This window comes from Vulpes vulpes, chromosome 2, assembly GCF_048418805.1.
Source record: "Vulpes vulpes isolate BD-2025 chromosome 2, VulVul3, whole genome shotgun sequence".
Lineage (NCBI taxonomy): Eukaryota > Metazoa > Chordata > Mammalia > Carnivora > Canidae > Vulpes > Vulpes vulpes.
In genome coordinates, this window is record NC_132781.1 from 161,078,165 (window position 1) to 161,098,453 (window position 20,289).

At 39.2% G+C, this 20,289-nt stretch overlaps 1 protein-coding gene across 4 annotated transcripts in view; it reads left to right on the top strand.

The window, feature by feature from the left end:
- The window catches only part of FBXO42 (F-box protein 42), a 104,694-nt gene that overhangs the window by 23,866 nt on the left and 60,539 nt on the right, over nt 1-20,289 (top strand). Inside the window, exon 2 of one of the 4 annotated variants that reach the window (XM_072751100.1) lies at nt 15,281-15,359. The exons of the other annotated variants lie outside the window; for them this stretch is intronic. The gene's annotated coding sequence lies outside the window, so the exon portion shown is untranslated. The remainder of the gene's footprint in view (nt 1-15,280; nt 15,360-20,289) is intronic. 4 annotated transcript variants of the gene reach the window in all.

Here is a 20,289-nt window from a genome sequence, read left to right on the forward strand (position 1 = left end):
CAAATAGAAATGTAAAAGTACAAAAAACACTTGAGTAGTTACTATATTCTTTATATTTTTTGAAGAATTTGCATTTAGTCCTCACGGTGGCTTTATGAGATAGGTATTACCCACATTTTCTAGCTAAGAGAATGAAGGCTTTTAAAAGAAACCTTTAAATAGAACTCAGAAATTTAAATAGAGCTTTTTCAGGCAATTGTGATTCCAAGATATATTTTCCTTGTCATTTTAATTTTATTCATGTGTGTACAAAAGTGTTTCTGTACATTTTCGGAACTACTCTGGCACCTTTGTTTTGAGGATTCTTCTGGCCACTGTTTGCCACTATTCTCAGCAACCCCTAATCAGTAGTATTTTGTTAATTAGTGCACAAGAGTTTGGTGCACTTTTTCTTTCTTTCTTTAACTTTATGTAAAGAAAAATTTCAAATATATTTATAAATAGGCTACCGTAGAGAATCTCTGTTACTCCTCACTTAGGCTCAAAAAATTACCGACACATTACCTGTCTTATTTCATCTATCTGTATTTTTGGGCAGGGCTGTGATGGAGTATTTTGAAGCAAATTCTAGATATCTTCTCATTTCACAAATAAATATGTACTCATCTTCCACTGATTTTTGGGTCTTGGATTTGTGTTTTTTTTTTTCTTTTTTCCCTTCGTGTATTTTGCAGCTCTTATTGATGGAGTACACTTTTTTTTTTTTTTTTTTTTTTTAGGATTGTTTCTTGGTGAATTGACCTATCACTGTGAAATATTGTGAAATGTCCCTCTTTTTTTTCTTGTTAGTATTGTTTTGAAGCCTACGATGTCTATATTAATATAGACACTGTAGCCTTCTAATGCTTGCTGTTTTTCTTCTGTCTCCTCCTGTGACATTTAGCCTCTTTGCCCCTTTATATTTTTTGAATTTTTAAAAAAGATTTTGTTTTATTTGACAGAGAGAGGGAGAGAACATGCACAAGCAAGGGGAGCTGCAGGCAGAGGAAGAGAGGGAGAAGCAGGCTCCCCGCTGAGCAGAGAGCCTCATGTGGGGCTCGATCCCAGGACTCTGGGATCATGACCTGAGTCGAAGGCAGATGCTTGATCTTAGCCAAAAGACTGAGAAGCAGTTGAAGGCAGATGCTTAACCCACTGAGTCACCCAGGTACCCACAATAATACATTTTTTAAAAAAGATTTTATTTGTTAGTGCACTTGTGTGCAAGGAGGTGGCAGAGGGAGAAGGATAAGTAGACTCCATGCTGAGTTTGCAGCCTGATGTGGTTTCAGTCTTACATCCTTGAGATCCTATCCCAAGCCAAAATCAAGAGTTAGCCATTCAACTGACTGATCCACCCAGGCAACTCTACAATGTATACTTTACTTCTATACATGTTATAAACTGTAAAATACATTAATTTTGCTTTAGACAGTGGTTTTTTATTTAATTATTTATTTATTTATTTATTTAAAAGATTTTATTTATTCATGAGAGATACATACAGAGAGGCTGAGACATAAAGGGAGAAGTGGACTGCTCTCAAGAAGCCTTGTGTGGGACTCGATCCCTGGACCTGGCATGCTTTGAACTGAAGGCAGACGCTCAACCACTGAGCCATCCAGGCATCCCTAGACAGTGACTTTTTATTTTTTTTTTTTATTTTTTTTTGTTTTTTTTTTTTAACAGTGACTTTTTATTTTTATTATTATTTTTTTTAATTTTATTTATTTATGATAGTCATACAGAGAGAAAGAGAGGCAGAGACACAGGCAGAGGGAGAAGCAGGCTCCATGCACCGGGAGCCTGATGTGGGATTCGATCCCGGGTCTCCAGGATCGCGCCCTGGGCCAAAGGCAGGCGCCAAACCGCTGCGCCACCCAGGGATCCCAACAGTGACTTTTTAAAAGAAGAGATTTATTTATTTATTAGAGAGAGATAAAAAAAAAAAAAGAGAGATAAGAGTGTGCATGTGCAGATGAGCAGAAGGGGGAGAGGGAGAGAGAATCTCAAGCACACTCTGAAGCTTGATGCAGGGGGCCAGTCTCACCATGAAATCACAACCTGAGCCAAAACTAAGAGTTGGACTCTAAACCACCTGTGCCATCCAGGCACCCCTAAAATTGTTACCTTTTAAGGAAATTTTATATTTTTTTTATTTTTAAAAATATTTATTTATTCATGAGAGACACACAAGAGAGAGGCAGAGATATAAGCAGAGGGAGAAGCAAGCTCTCCGCAGAGTGCCCAGTGTGGGACTTGATCCCAGGACCCCGGGATCACCACCTGAGCCTAAGGCAGATGCCCAACCACTGAGCCACCCAGGTGCCCCTGAGGAAATTTAAAAAGTGATAAAACAGAAGTCTCTTGTATTTAATCGTATATGATTTTCTGTGCTCTTCATTTCTTAGTGTATATCCAAATTTTTAGCTGATGCCATCCTTCCACCTGAAGTACTACCTTTAACATTTCTTGTCATGCAGGTGTTTTGGTGTTATATTCTTTCCACCTTGCCTGTCTGAAAATATTTTTATTTCAGTTTTTTCTTTTGTTTTTTAAAGTTTTATTTAAGTAATCTACACCCCATGTGGGGCTCAAACTCAAGACCCTGAGATAAAGAGTCTTATGCTCTTCAACTGAACCAGCCAGGCACCCTCTGCACTTTTATCTCTAAAGATATTTTCGTGCAGGCACCCAGGTGGCTTCCCTCTGCCAGTTTCTGTCTCTCTCTCTCTCTGTGTCTCTCATGAATAAATAAATTAAACCTGTTCTTTAAAAAAATTTTTTTTATTTATTTCTTTGACCTAGTGAGAGAGAGAGAGAGAGAGAGAGAGAGAACAGACAGGAGGAGCGGCAGAGGAAGAAGCAGACTCCCCACCAAGCAAGGAACCTTGAAGTGGGGCTCAATCCCAGGACCCCAGGATCACGGCTTGAATTGAAGGCAGAAACTTAATGAACTGAGCTACCCAGGTCCCCACTCCCTTTTTTTATTTTTATTTATTATTTTTTAAAGATTTTATTTATTTATTCATAGAGACACACACAGAGAGAGAGAGAGAGAGAGGCAGAGACACAGGCAGAGGAAGAAGCAGGCTCCATGCAGAGAGCCTGACATGGGACTCGATCCCCGGTCTCCAGGATCAGGCCCTGGGCTGCAGGCGGCGCTAAACCACTGCCCCCTCCCCCTTTTTTCAAAAGGATGTTTTCATGCATATAGAATTCCAAGTTGATTTTTTCTTTTCTTTTTTTTTTTAATAAGATTTTATTTATTCATTAGACAGTGTGTGAGTGTGTGGACAAGCAGAGAGGAGAGTCAGAAGAGGGAGAAGCAGGCCCCCTGCTGATCTGGGAGCCAGAAACTAGATTCCATCCCAGGACCCTGGGATCAGGACCCAAGCTGAAGGCAGATGCTTAACCAACTGAGCTACCCAGGCGCCCCTGATTTTTTTTTTCTTTCAGCATTTTAAAGATGCCAATACTTTGTCTTCTGACATTCATAGTTTCCGTTAGTCATTATCACTGGTTTTCAGCAAATTTGATTATGAAAATGATATACCTTGGTGTGGTTTTGTCTCTATATATGTGTTTTATCCTGCTTGGTTTGTTCAGATTTTTGGATCTTTGGGTTTATACTTTTCATGAGACTGGGAACATTTTTCATCATTATTTCTTAAGATTTTTATCTGGTTATCTGGTCCCCTCTCTCTTTACATCAGGACTACAATTCCACGTGTGCTAGACCTTCTGATATTTCCCAGAGGTTACTGAGGCTTTGTTAAATTTTTTCAGTGTTTTTCCCCCCTTTGTGTTTCATTTTGGATAGTTTGTGTTGCTGTATCTTAACTGAATCTTCTGCATGCTCTAATATGCCATTGATTACATACAATGGTATTTTCACTTCATATATTGTATTTTTTATTCCTAGAAGTTTCTTCTTTTCTTTTGACTATTTTCCATTTCTTTCTCTGTTACAGTTACTTTTTTTTAAGTCATTGAATATAATATTCTTAAAGTTTTAATGTTACTGTCCTTTTTAAATTTTTTAAAAGATTTTTATTTATTAGACAGAGAGAGAGAGAGAGAGAGGCAGAGACACAGGCAGAGGAAGAAGCAGGCTTCATGCTGGGAGCCCGACGTGGGACTCGATCCCAGGTCCCCAGGGTCATGCTCCAGGCCGAAGGCAGGCGCTAAACCACCGAGCCACCCAAAAGGGATCCCGCTTTTTAAATTTTTTTAAAGATTTTATTTATATATTCATGGGAGATAGAGAGAGGCAAAAGCAGAGGGAGAAGTAGGCTCCCTGTGGGGAGCCTGATGCAGAACTTGGTCACAATCCAAGCCAAAGGCAGACAGACACTCAGCCACTGAGCCACCCAGGCATCTCTAATGTTCTTGTCCTTACGTGCCATTTCCAAGTTTGCTCCTTTGTTGACTAACTTTTCTCTTAGTATGGTTTTGTTTTTATTTTGTCGTTTGGCACATGTAGTAATTTTTGGTTGGGTGTTGGATGAGTGTCTGTCTTTTGCTGCCTTTCTTTAACAAGTATTTTGGCAGACAGGTTGCCTGTTCATGGTTTTGAGCTCTTTGTTTAGGTTTTCCTAGGGTAGATCTAGAGTAGTTTTCATTACAGGGACATTTGAGCCCTATACTAAGGGATGAATCCTCTAGAGTCTCTACTGAATATCTCAGGTGATCACCAAGGACTTTTTACCCTGACTTGCTGGAGCTTGAATGTTTCTGTGCTTGTGAGCTGTGAGAACTGACCAGCTTACAACTTCCCTGTTATTCTTTGCCTTACTGTTCTGAAGAAAAGATTCATGGCAGCCATATTCTCAGTTTTGAAGGGGGGGAAAAAAAACCACTATTGATATTATAAAAATCTCATAGAAATGGAAAGAAAAGGTAAATCCGTGTATAGATCAGGGTAATAGTAAGCAGTTAAGGAGAATAAGACAGAGTTACATCAAATTGGGTACTTACAACACCCAACCCCTTTAGCTGGGGAAGCCCTGTGGAGCCAGCCAGGCTGGAGTCCCTATTAAGAGGCCTAGGCAAGCATCCTTCCCTCTGGCGAGACTACCAATTGACCATCCCCAGAAAGCCCATATTTTATAGGGCAAATGATGGAATCTGAAGTTAAACATTTGTTTGCCTACGTGCAGTTTGTGGTGAGCTGCATTTCTGTGTTATCATGGCTTTACATATTCAAAGAGGCGAAGTGTGTTTGCCTCCTCTCCCAGATTCCATTCTGGGGGGCCAGTCCAGCCTGGAGCCAGAGGGGATGCAGGGCAAAATTTATAGCTCTTCTTGTCCAGCAAGAAGGGCGATTTCTGACCTCGAGGCCAGCTAATGTCAACTAATCAGGCTCCCAAGGTCACTTATGTGACCAAGTCTCACAAACAGCATTCTTTAGCCTGCCTGCCTACGTGCAGTTCGAGGTGGTTGGTCATGCAGGACAGATCACAGCAACCTCCCTATCCATACAATACACTGACTGGCCGTGGAAGTGTTGCCCAATACTTAGCAAAGATTAAAGGGGATACTATGCAGATTTTTGTAGTTCTTTTTCTCTTCCTACCTTTCTGGAATTTTGCCAGAGTTCTAGCCTCTTCAGCCTCCCTGAACCCTGGTATCTTTTCAACTCAGAGAGGTTAATGGACTCTTTTGATTCCCTCCTTTACTTTATTGAGGTCCAAAAATTGCCTTCAGGCAGACAGCCTGGGCAGTCAGTCAGTCTTTTGAATAACAGAATGTTCCATAGTCTACATTTGTCCAGTTGCCTTCTTGTGGTATCCTTTAGGTAGAGGCTAAATAATGAAATTAAAAATCTAAAGCAAGAGTGTTTCACAGGCAGTGTGCGTACTTCCCATTACTTGGCTCGTGATGTGTAATTTCTAGACATCTCACTTTTAACCGTCTTCAGATCGAGCTCTGGATTCAGATGATAGTAGCCTGATCTTTCCATTAGAATATTTTCCATCAACCTTTCATGTAATGGTTTTAGTACCTATTGTGATTATAAATTATTAGGGTTTGCAACATGATACTTTTCTTAATCTGTTCTTCCTTCATATAGATGAAATTCCTTAGAACTTTACCACATTAACTGTTTGGTTACTCTGTTGATTAGTATAGGAAAGGCAGGAAAGGGATTTGATTCTTTTCCTTATTTCTCAAGTAATTTTATTTTTTTTTAAGGTTTTATTTATTCATGAGAGGTAGAGAGAGAGAGAGGCAGAGACACAGGCAGAGGGAGAAGCAGGCTCCATTCCATACTGGAACCCGACGTGGGACTCGATCCCCGGTCTCCAGGATCACACCTGGGCTGAACGCAGAGCTAAGCCGCTGAGCCACCTGGGCTGCCCTCAAGTAATTTTAGAGGAATCATGAATTAGTCCCTTTAGCAGCCTTCCCTGATGACTGTGAATTTTCTTTAGTAGCATTATGAACATACAGATTTTTATATATTTCATAGACATAAAATAATAGCTTTGTTTTTTGTAGTTTTTTATGCTCAAATTGTTTACTCTTAGGCCCGTGGGAGTGCCTTTTATTTGGGTCCTGCGACCTTTTGACAAGACTACATTAGTCTTTAATAATTTCCTTGCTTTGGGAACAACAGCATGTTCCAGGCTCACCTTGTACATTTCCTGCCCCAATTTTAGAAATAGCCATTTCTCTAAGGGGACTGTCTCTTTAGTGGAAAATAGGATATAAAGACCACAATCTGGGTTCTGAGATATTCTTTGCTACTCATTGCTTTTGAATCTTTTTCTGTGGACAGGGTTAGAAAAGTCTTTCTTTCGTTTATGTAATCTCTACACTCAATGTGGGGCCTGAGCTCATGACCCTGAGATCTATAGTTGATTAAGAGTCCAATGCTCTAGGGGCACCTGGGTGGCTTAGTTGGTTAAGCATCTGCCTTTGCCTCAGGTCATGATCCTGTCATCCGTGGTCCCCCCCGCCCCCCCTCCGCCTTTGTGGAGCCACCTGTCCCAAGTGTGGAGCTCTGCTCAGTGGGGAGTCTGCTTCTCCCTCTGTGCTTCCCAGCTCCAGCTTGTGTTCTCTCTCTAATAAATAAATAAAATAGTTTTTAAAAAATCAGATGCTCTACCACCCCAGGAGATTTAAAAAATGAGTTCCTGCTGATATTCTGATTCAGATGTACAGTTACAGGGTTTTTGTTTTTGTTTTTTTAAATTTATTTATGTATTTGAGAGAGAGCATGAACAGGGGGAGGAGCAGAAGTGGAGGTGGGAGGAAAGAATCTCAAGCAGGCCCTGCACCAAGCACTCTTCAACGGACATAGGGCTTGATCCCATGATCTTGAGATCACAACCTGAGCCGAAACCAAGAGTCAGACACCCACCTGACTGAGCCACCAAGGTTCCCCCAGTTATAGAGTTTTTATTTAATCTCTTTAATTTTATACTTACAGCTCTTCATTATGCTGAATTCTTTTGGTTTTTAATATTGTTAACATAATTATTTGTTAGCTTTATCCTACACTGCACCTATGTTAGTTTAAAAATAGTAATGACAGTACTATTACTACAAATAAGACTACTAAATAGAGCTGTATTATTTTTTTCATGGGTTTTTCGTACTTATTTTTTTTTTTAAGTAAGCTCTATGCCCAACATGCCATCGAACTTAAGATCCTGAGGCTAGGAATCACATGCTCTACTAACTGAGCCAGTCAACCGCCCTATGCTTTTGTACTTACAATATAACTCACAGAAAATGTATAGTCAAAAATACTGTATTTTAAAGCTACTTGAACTAACTCCTCTCTCTGTAGTGTTATGCCACCAACTGGATATAAAATTAGGTAGTTTAGTTCTTTAAAATTTTTCTTTTCTTCTTGATAATACATCAAGATTACTGTTACTTTCTAAAACTCCAATTTAGTGGAGGTTTGCTTTGCTTTCATCCTAACAACTTTAATGTATAAGAATAAGAGAATATGAATGTTTCATTATACCTGCTTGCCTGTATAGTTCATCTTCATACACTCTCTACTTAATATCTCTCCTGAAGTTTGGATTTATGATTTGCAGCGTAAAAGAAGTAACAGAGAAGTAGATAACTCCTAATAAGATAATTCTTATCTTTCTTTTGTAAGACAATGTTATTGTGTGAGTGGGAATTCTGTAAATGCATGTCAATTTGATTTTAGAGTTTCTAAACTGATCCAGAATAGTACATGTGAAGCAGTGAAATTAGGAATATTTTGTTTCATATTATGTTCTTACTTGTGGATTTCTTTTATTTTTCTTAAGATTTTATTTATTTATTCACGAGAGGCACAGAGAGAAGCAGAGATGTAGGCAGAGGGAGAAGCAGGTCCCTGTAGGGAGCCTGACGTAGGACTTCATCCCAGAACCCTGGGATCACGACCTGAGCCAAAGGCAGACCCTCAACCGCTGAGCCACCCAGGCGCCCCATCTTTTAAAAAATATTTAAAAGTCAGCTGTTTAGAACAGACCATACAATTGACCTTTGGCTCCAAACATCAGTAAGGTGTTGCCTGACAGCATTTATTTCGTTTGTAGAATCAATTTTAAGTACAAATTTTGCTTTCACATATTTCCATCTGGTAGCTGAATTCAATATTAATATGCTTTCTTTTTTTTTTTTTTAAAGATTTTATTTATTTATTCATAGACACAGAGAGAGAGAGGCAGAGACACAGGCAGAGGGAGAAGCAGGCTCCACGATCGATGTGGGACTCGATCCGATCCCGGGTCTCCAGGATCACACCCCAGGCTGCAGGCGGCGCCAAACCGCTGCGCCACCCGGGCTGCCCTTAATATGCTTTCTTTGAGTACATTTATATTCTGCACAATCTTCATTTATTTTTATAGAAATAATACAGAATGCCCCATGTTGAAATTTTGGGTGAATTTTTTTTTTTTTTGCAGAGGGTGGAAGAGCACAAGGAGAGGGAACAGCAGGCAGAGGGAGAGGGAGAAGCAGGCTCCTCACTGAGCAGGGAGCCTGATGTGGGGCTCAATCCCAGGACTCCAGGATAATGACCAGAGCCAAATGCAGACGCTTAAACCGCCTGAGCCACCCAGGTGCCCCTGACTCCATCCTTATAAATGTGGACTCTTAAATTTAAATTAGGGTGTTAAAGATTTTCAGCCATCACACTACCTACCCATCTGAAGTACACTATGATACAGCACATACAAAAGGGTAGTTGGCCTTTGTCATTTCACATTTTCTTAGACGCATTATCTTAATGCATATTGTCTGCCTAAAAGCAGAATGCTGGCTGTGTATGTTGAATCTTGATTGCCTTTTGTGCTGTTGCCTTTGTCTGGACTTATTGGAAACCATAGCAATAAGAAGTGAAATATGGGCTTTAATTAGGCAAGTTATTAATGAGTAGAATTTTAACTTATGAAGTGATGAAAAGTGGGAACTATCTGTGTTATTTATCTAATGTTGGCATAGGTCTTGTAGGCCACCTAACTGAACAAATATTTATACAGCTCTAAAATAATGAGGATACTGTACAAAATGAATAGAAGGCCAAAAGGAGTATTTAATGAGCTGGGGGGGATGAGAGGATCACACAAAAGAGATAACTCTTAAATAACAAGTAGGAATTTGCCAAGCTGGCAAGTAGAAGGGTATTTTTGGAAGGCAGGGTAGCCAGCAAGAGCAAAGACCAGAGATGGGAAAAGAGCTGAGTCTATTACAGGAACAAGTAGCTCAAAATGACTGTATTAAAATTTGTGAGAAAGAAACATTAATCTTATTCTTGTTTGTTTGTTTTAAAGACTTTATTTATTTATTCATGAGAGACAGAGAGAGACAGAGAGGCAGAGACACAAGCAGAGGGAGAAGCAGGTTCCATGCAGGGAGCCCGACATGGGACTTGATCCCAGAACTCCAGGATCACGCCCTGGGCCGAAGGCTGCGCAAAACCACTGAGCTACCTGGGCTGCCCTAATCTTATTCTTAAATCCCTGACATGCTTTGGTAGCTATTGCCTGGTAATTTTATAAAAAAATTCATATTGTTGATAGGAAGAATTAAACCAAATAAGATATATTTTCTAGAAAAAAAAAAAAAAGAGAGATTTTCTAGGATCCAAGAGGATAACTTGATTTACTTTCTGTCCAGGTGACATGCCAAAGTTTAATTCATTAAGTCTTTTCATCTATTCCATAAATGTTCTTTTTTTTGTGTAGAAAAATATATATTTGATCTTCCTTCATTCAATAGTAATAGTAATCTGCTTTCTTACTATGTTGGAGAAATTTGAAAATTTTAACATTTAAGTACAATATCATTTTTTTAAAAGATTTTATTTTTAAGTAATCTCTACCCAGCATGGAGCTTGAACCCATAACCTGGAGACCAAGGGTCAAATGCTTCATCAGCTGAGCCAGCCAGGTGCACCACGATACATTTTTAAAGTATAGACAAAGTTCTCGGTATATGTGGTAAATTTTACTGTGTCTAAAGGGCAGAGACCTTTTTATTTCATTTATTCCCCCCGCTTCCCATACCTGTTTGTTATCCCAGAATGAGTCAATTTATTAGTGACATTTCTGGGAGGACAAAGGAACAAATATAAAAGGGTATTGCTAAATCAATAGATTTTTTTTAAAGATTTATTTTTATTTATTCATGATAGACATAGAGAGGCAGAGACACAGGCAGAGGGAGAAGCAGGCTCCATGCCGGGAGCCTGACGTGGGACTCGATCCCGGGACTCCAGGACCGCACCCTGGGCAGGCGCAAAACCGCTGAGCCACCCAGGGATCCCCCTAAATCAATAGATTTTTTTTTTCCAAGGCAAAAAATATGCTGCATGGAAAGTGACTAAATGTTAAAGGTAATGAGATATAACCAGTAACCCATCCTATATACTTTCTTTAAAACCTATGTCTATCATAATAAAGAAATCTTAAAAAAAGAAACTGCGCGCTTAAAAAAAATAAAAATAAAATCTTAGTTTATTGGGGGTGCCTGGCTGGCAAGTGTACAACTCTTGATCTCAGGGTTGTGAGTTTGAGTTCCATGTTCGGTGTAGAGATTGCTTAAAAATAAAAACTTAAAAAAAAATCTTATTTTGTTATGCTATAAGTCCACTGTGGCTTACTTCCTATTTACTTATGTTAGCATTTTTTAAAGGAGGTATTTGGAAGGAGAGTGTCTTAGATTGGGCTGCCAAGACAAAATACCATAGGCCAGGTGGCTTAGACACCAGTATTTCTCATATTTCCAGACTGAGAGGTCCAAGGTCAAGGTGCTGGCAAGGAAGTTTTCATTTTGAAACCTTTTCTCTTGACTTGTAAGTGCCCACCATCTCTTTGTAGAGTGCTCACATGACCTCTTTTGGGACTGAGGGAGGAGAGAGAGAGAAAGGGAAAGTTCTCTGGTAGAGAACTTCCTACAAGAGCCCTGATTCCATTAATGGCCCCACCCTAATGACTTCATCTAACCCTAATTATCTCCAAAATGCCCCGTCTCGGGATCCCTGGGTGGCGCAGCGGTTTGGCGCCTGCCTTTGGCCCAGGGCACGGTCCTGGAGACCCGGGATCGAATCCCACGTCGGGCTCCCGGTGCACAGAGCCTGCTTCTCCCTCTGCCTATGTCTCTGCCTCTCTCTCTCTCTCCCTCTCTCTCTCTGTGTGACTATAATAAATAAATAAAAATTAAAACAAAACAAAATGCCCCGTCTCCACATACCAATGTGGGTTAGGGCTTCAACATAGGAATTTGAGAGGTACACAAATATTCAGTCAATAACAGAGGGTAATGACTTCCTCCTTAGTATTTTATGTTTTTATCATTTCAAGAAAATTCCCAAAGGAATAGAAGATCCTTTTTTTTTTTTTTAAAGATTTTATTTATTCATGAGAGACACAGAAAAAGAGGCAGAGACATAGGCAGAGAGAGAAGCAAGCTCCTCCATGCAGGAAGCCCAATGTGGGACTCGATCTCAGGACTCCGGGATCACGCCCTGAGTCAAAGGCAGACGCTCACCGCTGAGCTACCCAGGTGTCCCAGGAATAGAAGATCCTAAGAGTTTCTTCAGAAAGTCCTGACATGGGGGTCAATTGAGGCCTGGCCTCCTTATGATTGTGCTTCTGTCATATAGATCTTTTACCATTTCTATTTTTCATTTGCACAGAAGCTGAATATAAAGAAATATAGGATAGTTCACTTTAGCTAAAGGGAATAGCTTGTAAGGATTTTGTGATAATGATGATTAAGTCAGCCACCAAAACCGACAGTCTAGTTTTTGGTGTGCACTAAGTGTGAAGGTATGCTTGGAAGGTAATCACAACTTGGAAATCATGACAGTTGGAAATGAGGTCTCAGTGCCTTGATTATGTCTTTTAATGGAAAGTACTTATTGGTTTCCACTTCCTTATTTTTAACCCATATTTCCCCATTATGAATTTCCTGGCATAGATATACACAAAACTTTTATTTGCCCAGGGTGTGAGGAGTGAAGTTATGCTGTAGTCTTCTGGTTGAAAATTTTCTTTTTTCTTTTCTTTTCTTTTTCTATTTATTCATGAGAGACACACACACACAGAGAGAGAGGCAGAGGCAGAGGAAGACAGAGAAGCAGGCTCCCGGTGGGGAGCCCAATGCAGGACTCATTCCAGGACCTGCATGCCCTGAGCTGAAGGCAGATGCTTAACGGCTGAACCACCCAGGCATCCCTTGAAATTATTTTCTATGTATTATAAGAAACTAGCTTAGTGTCTATCTACATTGTATGCTAATAAGAATTTTACGTAGATAGAGACAAGTTAGGAAGATGAAGGAAATTAAACCCCACCTATGTGAATTATTTGGAAATCTGCAAGGGAGATTTGTCTACTGTCTTTTTTTTTTTTTTTTTTTAACCTATTCAGTTACTTATATTAGTATGAACTCATGGATATTGTGCTCAAGGTGTTTCAGCTTTGGCCTTTGGGGGCTCTTTCATTTGTCTCCTGTGTCCCTTTGACATGATCGTGTAAGGGTTTTGTTTTTGGATTATTTGCTTCCTGACATTACAGGATTATTCAAACTTGTCTTGTATAGATTCTATCCCAGTCCTAGATTTTGCAGTTTCACTAAGGAGCCCTACTTCCTTTTATTGGAGATGAGATTAGAAATCAAGATTTGGGTGCCTGGGTGGCTAGTCAGTTGAACATCTGGCTGTTGGTTTTGGCTCAGGTCATGATCTCAGGGTTCTGGGATTGAGCCCCACATCAGGCTCTGTGCTCAGCAGGGAGTCTGCTTGAGGATTCTCTCTTGCCTTCTCCTTCTGCCCCTCCCCCGATTCCATTTTTTTCTCTTATAATAAGTAAATCGTAAAAGTTTTTGTATTGATAAGGTACATATTAATGTGCCAGATATTACAAAGATGAATATTACTTGTATCTATCTATCTCAAGTAGTGTACCATGTAGTGGGGAAGAAAGGAAGTTAAAATGGAATTTAGAGAAATGAGGGCTGTATTAAGTGAACAGGACTTTTTCCTGACATCTGTTGGAGATTAGAAAAAATTTTTTGTTTTATTTTGTTTTTTTAAGATTTATTTTATTTATTTATTATTATTTTTTAAGATTTTATTTATTTATTCAAGAGAAACACAGAGAGAGAAAGAGGGAAGCAGAGACATAGGCAGAGGGAGAAGCAGGCTTCATGCAGAGCGCCTGATGTGGGACTGGATCCCGGGACTCCAGGATCATGCCCTGGGCCAAAGGCAGATGCCCAATCACTGAGCCACCCAGGCGTCCCTTAAGATTTTATTTATTCATGAGAGACACACAGAGAGAGGCAGAGACATAAGTGGAGGGGAGCCTGAGGCAGGACTCAACCCCAGGACCCCGGGATCATGACAAATGTTCAACCACTGAGCCACCCAGGTGCCCTTCAATTATGCAAAAATGCATAATATCATTTAGGTTAATTTTGTTTTATTTATTTATTCATTCATTCATTCATTCATTCATTCATTCATGAGAGACACAGAAAGAGGCAGAGACACAGGCAGAGGGAGAAGCAGGCTCTGCAGGGAGCCGGACGTGGGACTCGATTCCTGGTCTCCAGGATCAGGCCCTGGGCTGAAGGTGGCACTAAATTGCTGAGCCACCCGGACTGCCCCTCATTTATGTTAAAGAATAAATCAGGGCACCTGGCTGGCTTAGTCAGAAGAGTGTGCAACTCTTGCTCTCCAGGTTGTGAGTTTGAGCCCCATGTTGGGTATAGAGAATACCAAAAATAAATGAATAAAATCTTAATAAAGAAAATCAGTGGTTGCCCATCAGAATCACTCAAAAACTTAAAATTTAGATTCCTAAAACCATTCAAACCAACCAAATCAAAATCTCTGGGGCTTACAGTGGAGAGGTGGAGGTGGATGGGAGGGAGGTGGGGTTGAATCTCCGTCATTTTATCTTTATTTATTTATTTTTTAAAGATTTTTATTTATTTATTCATGAGAGACACACACAGAGAGGGAGAGGGAGAGACACAGGCAGAGGGAGAAGCAGGCTCCCTGCAGGGAGCCCGATGTGGGACTCGATCCTGGAACTCCAGGATCATGCCCTGAGCCAAAGGTAGACACTCAACTGCTGAACCACCCAGGCATCCCAGTCATTTTATCTTTAATGAAGCACTCAAACAACTCTTCCACAGCCAGTCCAACAACAAATGAATACAAATTATAAATCCACACAGTCTCCATATATATAAATGCATAGGAAAATTACCTAGAAAGACATCAAATTTGAGAGGATAATCAGAGAAGGGAAAGATAGAGTCTTTTTTTTTTTAATTCATTTTTATTTTTTTTTTAAGATTTTATTTATTTATTAATGAGAGAGGGGGGGGGGCAGAGACATAGGCAGAGGGAGAAGCAGGCTCCATGTGGGGAGCCTGATGTGGGACTCGATCCCGGGACTCCAGGATCACGCCCTGGGCCAAAGGCAGTGCTAAACCACTGAGCCACCCAGGCTGCCCCGTCTTTGTTTTTTTAAAATTAATTTTTAACAGCCAAAAATATACATACAAAATCATACAGAGTTGCAGCCATGGGAAACAGTATGGTAGTTCCTTAAAAAATTAGAATTACCATATCCTCTAATTCCATTTCTGATTATATGCCCAAAAGAACTGAAAGGATGGACTGAAACATTATTTGTACACCTATGTTCACAACAACATTGTTCATAATAGCAAAAAGGTGGAGATAACCTTAATGTCCCCCTGATAAATGGATAAACAAAATGTAGTATATACACACAATGGAATATTATTCATCCTTAAACAGGAATGCAATTCTTACACCTTCTACAATATGGAAGGAGCCTGAAGACATTGTACGAAGTGAACATGCCAGACATACTAGGGTAAGTACTGCAGGATTCTACTTGTATAGGTACCTACAGTAGTTAATACATCTAGACACAAAGCAGATGGTGGCTGCCAGGGGCTGAGGGAGAACAGAGGGTTATTATTTAATAGGTATGGAATTTTAGTCAAGGAAGATGAAAACATGCTGGAATGAATAGTGATGGGCATCAATATGAATATACTCAATGCCACTTAACTTAACACTTAAAAATGATTAAAATGGGGATCCCTAGGTGGCTTAGCAGTTTAGCGCCTGCCTTCAGCCCAGGGCATGATCCTGGAGTCCCAGGATTGAGTCCCACATCAGGCTCCCCTCATGGAGCCTGCTTCTTCCTCTGCCTGTGTCTCTGCCTCTCTCTCTCTCTCTCTGTGTGTCTCTCATGAATAAATGGGTGAGATCTTAAAAAAATAATAATAATAATAAATAAAATTATTAAAATGGTAAATTTTATGTTACATATATTTTACAACAATTAAAAAAAAAACTGTATAGGACACAGATGCACAACTCAAAAGATAATAAAACGAACCACTTTGTACCCACATCCAGGTTAGGAAATAAGGCATGACCAGGATATATTCAGCTTCTGTGTGCCCCTCTCATTACCCACCTCAGACTCAACCAAAAGTAAACACTATGCTATTTTATTTTATCACTCCCTTACTTTTCTTTATAGCTTTACCACATAAGGATATGATAAAAGAAATACAGCCCTAAGCAATATATTGTTTAGTTGGATGTAGTTGTAGCTCATTTTCACTGCAGTGTAAAATTGTTATACGAATATATTACAATGTATCCATTCTGCTGTTGAAAGAAATCCATGTCTCCAAGGTTTATTCTTATGAAATAATGAGCATTTTTTAGTTTCTGTAGATTAGGAGTTGCTTGCAAACTTTAACAGCAAACACAATAGAAAAATATTTTATCTCACAAATCACCTATACATATAGATATATAATAGGGAATAAGTTCCTCAAAATAATATCCTTACGATGAGGTACATTAATATTTTCTGTTTTATTTAACACTTAAAAAAACTGTTGGTCAAATGCCACTAAATTGTGTTCATTCTTATCAGGCTGCAAGGCAGAAGTTGAAAACAATGCTCTAAAATACATGTTTAGGAGTGAAATTGAAAGGTGTAGGTACAGGCATGTACATCTTTACTAGGTAATGTCAGACTGTCTTGCAAAGTCATTCCAGTTTACACTCCCACTTGCAGTGTAGGCAACAAGTGATTTTAATTTTTTAAAGTTTTATTTATTTTTAGCTAATCTCTGTATCTAACATGGGGCTCAGACTTCGTGACCCAGACATCAGAAGTTGCATGCTCCTCCTACTGAGCCACCCAAGCGCCCCAATTTGATTTAATTTAATTCAATTTTTATTTATTCATGAGAGACACAGAGAGAAAGAGAGGCAGAGGGAGAAGCAGGCTCCATGCAGGGAGCCCAATATGGGACTTGATCCCGGGACTCTGGGATCATGCCTTTAGCCAATAGCTGAGCCACCCAGGTGTCCCAATTTGATTTAATTTTTAAATCATAAATGAGTTTTAAAAGTTTATTAAATGCTTTTGCTGCAATTGCTAAAATATATGGTTTTCTGTTAGTCGAGGTAAATTATATTGCTTTTCTAATGTTAAAATAAGCTTGCATTCCTCAGACAAACTGAACTAGACCATGATTTATTGTATTTTATATAATGCTGGATTCAGTTTGCTGAAGTTTGGTTTAGAATTTTCTTTTTAAGGTTTTATTTATTTATTCATGAGAGACAGAAAGAGAGGCAGAGACATTGACAGAGGAAAAAGCAGGCTCCTCACAGGGAGCCCAATGCAGGACTCAATCCCAGAACCTTGGGATCACACCCTGAGCCAAAGACAGGTGGTTAACCACTGAGCCACCCAGGTGTCCAGTTTGGAATTTTTTATCTATGTTCTTGAGAGACATGCCCTATAATTTTTCTTATATTGTCTATTTCTGGCTTAGAATCAAAATTATGCTAGTTTCATAAAATGATTTGGGGACTGTTCCTTTTTCCCCCATTGTCTGGAAGAGTTTACATTAAACAGGGAATTATCTGCCCATTGACTATTTGGCAGAAAGCAGTTGTAAATCTATATAAGCCTAGTTTTCTTTGTGCAATTTTTCTGTCCCCAGATTCCATTTTTTAAAGAATAAGACTACTTGAGTTTTCTGTTTCTTTTGGAGTCAGTTTTGTAAATCCTATCTTTTTCTAGAAATTTACACTTCACCTAAGAGAACACAGAAGCCAGAATCAACTATAGCTTTCATTACCCACATAATTTAAACTTAGACTATTGACAAAACAGAAATGAGCTACAAAGGGATGCCTGGGTGGCTCAGCAGTTGAGCGCCTACCTTGGGCCCAGGACATGATCCTGGAGTCCTGGGATTGAGTCCCACATCAGGCTCTCTGCATGGAGCCTGCTTCTCCCTCTCTCCCTCTGCCTATTTATATATATATATATGAATAAATAAATAAAATCTTAAAAAGAGAACCGAGCTACACAGATGTCATCTAAGTAATGGGTAAATACCCTTAATCAAGGTATATATCCTTTGAAAACTTTCAATTTATGATGAGCCATTTAACATTTTCTAATCTCTAGGGCACCTATGATTTTTGGATCATAGGGCAATTCTATTTTTAACTTTCTTTTAGAAGTATCTTAACTGTTCTTGGGGCATCTGGGTGACGTAGTTGATTCAGTGTCTGACTCTTGGATTTCAGCTCAGGTCCTAATCTCAGGGTCATGAGATCAAGCCCTGCACTCAGTGCAGAGTCTGCTTAAGACTCTCTTTCCCTCTGCCTTGCTTCCCCACCACCCCACTTACACACATAGCTCTAAAGTAAATAAATCTTTAAAAAAAAAAAAAAAAAACCCTTGCCACTCTTTCTTTAGTTGGCTTTTTTATACAATGCTTTTAAATTTATAATTTTTTAAACTGTTTTCCCCACTAAATTTCCTAATGTCTCTCTCTCTCTCTCTCTCTTTTTAAGATTTTATTTATTTATTCATGAGAGGCACAGAGAGAGAGAGGCAGAGACACAGGTAGAGAGAAATAGGCTCCATGCAGAGAGCCTGATTTGGGACTCGGTCCCGGGACTGCAGGATTACACTCTGGGCCGAAAGGCAGACGCTTAACCACTGAGCACCCAGGCATCCCAAGATCTATATTTTTAATAAGATTTAACTAGCACTGCAGTTGAATATATCAGTCCAATTTTATTACTGTTATTTTTAAAAAAGATTTTATTTATTTATTCATGACAGATACAGAGAGAGAGGCAGGCTCAATGCAGGAAGCCCGATGTGGGACTCGATTCCGGGACTCCAGGATCATGCCCTGGGCCAAAAGCAGACACTCAACCACTGAGCCACCCAGGCATCCCTTTATTACTGTTATTGGGGGTATTACAGGCATACCATACAGTTTCAAAACTTTACATAGAAGATAACGTTTTAAGCATTGGGTTCTCACACAAGATGCTATTTTGCCCTACTTTCAAACACACAAAAAGAACAAGTTTAAACTTCACTCCAAAATTATGTAAGGTAGAAAACTTCAAGATCCAGTAAAAGAATGAAATAATAAAGAGAACAAAAGTCTCCCCTGCATTAAGGATTGACTAAAGCAATCACCATTTCATGACTTCAGTTTTAAGAAAGGCTAACAGCTTTCTGGTTTACTCATCCATTGCAGATCTACTTCAATGAAAGGGGTACTTTTTTAAACAAATTCTTTTTACTTTATACAAGTAAATACTTGTTTAAGTATTTCCTTCAAAAGGAGAAGTGTCCTTTTTTCTCCCCCTTGTCCTTATTTGGGAATATAAAAATTTGTTGACCCTGTGTCACTTGAAAAAAAAAATTACTGATCTGTGAAATTCATTAAGTCTGGGAACCATTGTGATAGAATCTTTCTGCAAAAGGCTAAGAAAATTCTGGCCTGCAATGGTTTGTGCACACTTCTCTCATCAGAAGGAAGGTGCATAATCACAGAAAAATCTGAACATCTTAAAGATAGTAATGATTTGCTTAGGTTCTGTACATTTTTTTTTAAGATTTTATTTATTCATGAGAGAGACAGACAGAAGCAGAGACACAGGCAGGGGGAGAAGCAGGCTGCATGCAGGGAGCCCGATGTGGAACTCGATCCCGGGTCTCCCTGATCAGGCCCTGGGCCAAAGACAGGTGCTAAACTGCTGAGCCATCCAGGGACTCCCCCCCGCCTTTTTTTTTTTTACTTTTTGATAAGGAAGTTTTTTTCCATCAGAATATGTAGGAATTAACATTTAGGTTTTGTTGTTGACTCTAAAATGAATTCATCAAGTTGTATTTGCTTGTTTATTCCTAAGCTCTTGTATGGTTACTGTAGACAATTTTCTTTTGTGTCCTTAAGGGGAGGGGAGGAGGCAGACGACTGCAGTATAGTAATGCTTAGTACTGCTGGCAGATACTTAGTATTGTGGGAGCATAGAGGGAGATGTAGGTATGTTATGAACATTTCTATAGCCTGATGCAGTTTTGAGTGAATACAGTTTACTAACTGTTACAGTATGGTTATCTCACCCTTTTGCATTTTTCTTACTTTCTTAAGTAATTTTTTTGAGAGGGAGAAAATTTCCAAACCCAGTATAATGTACCTTTTAATGCGACTTTGTAATCGTGACTCCTCCGATTCATACTGTATTTCCAATGAAAGCCTTTTGTTTAAATTACTCTTAGATGTTAAATTATTACAATCCTAATTATTCTATATTTTGAACATTATTACTGTCTTTTCGTAAAATCTAAAAATTCAAGAGAAATAAAAAAATTCAAGTTCTCACAAAATATAAATTTGTGTATTAAAGTTCTGTTATAGGGATCCCTGGGTGGTGCAGCGGTTTGG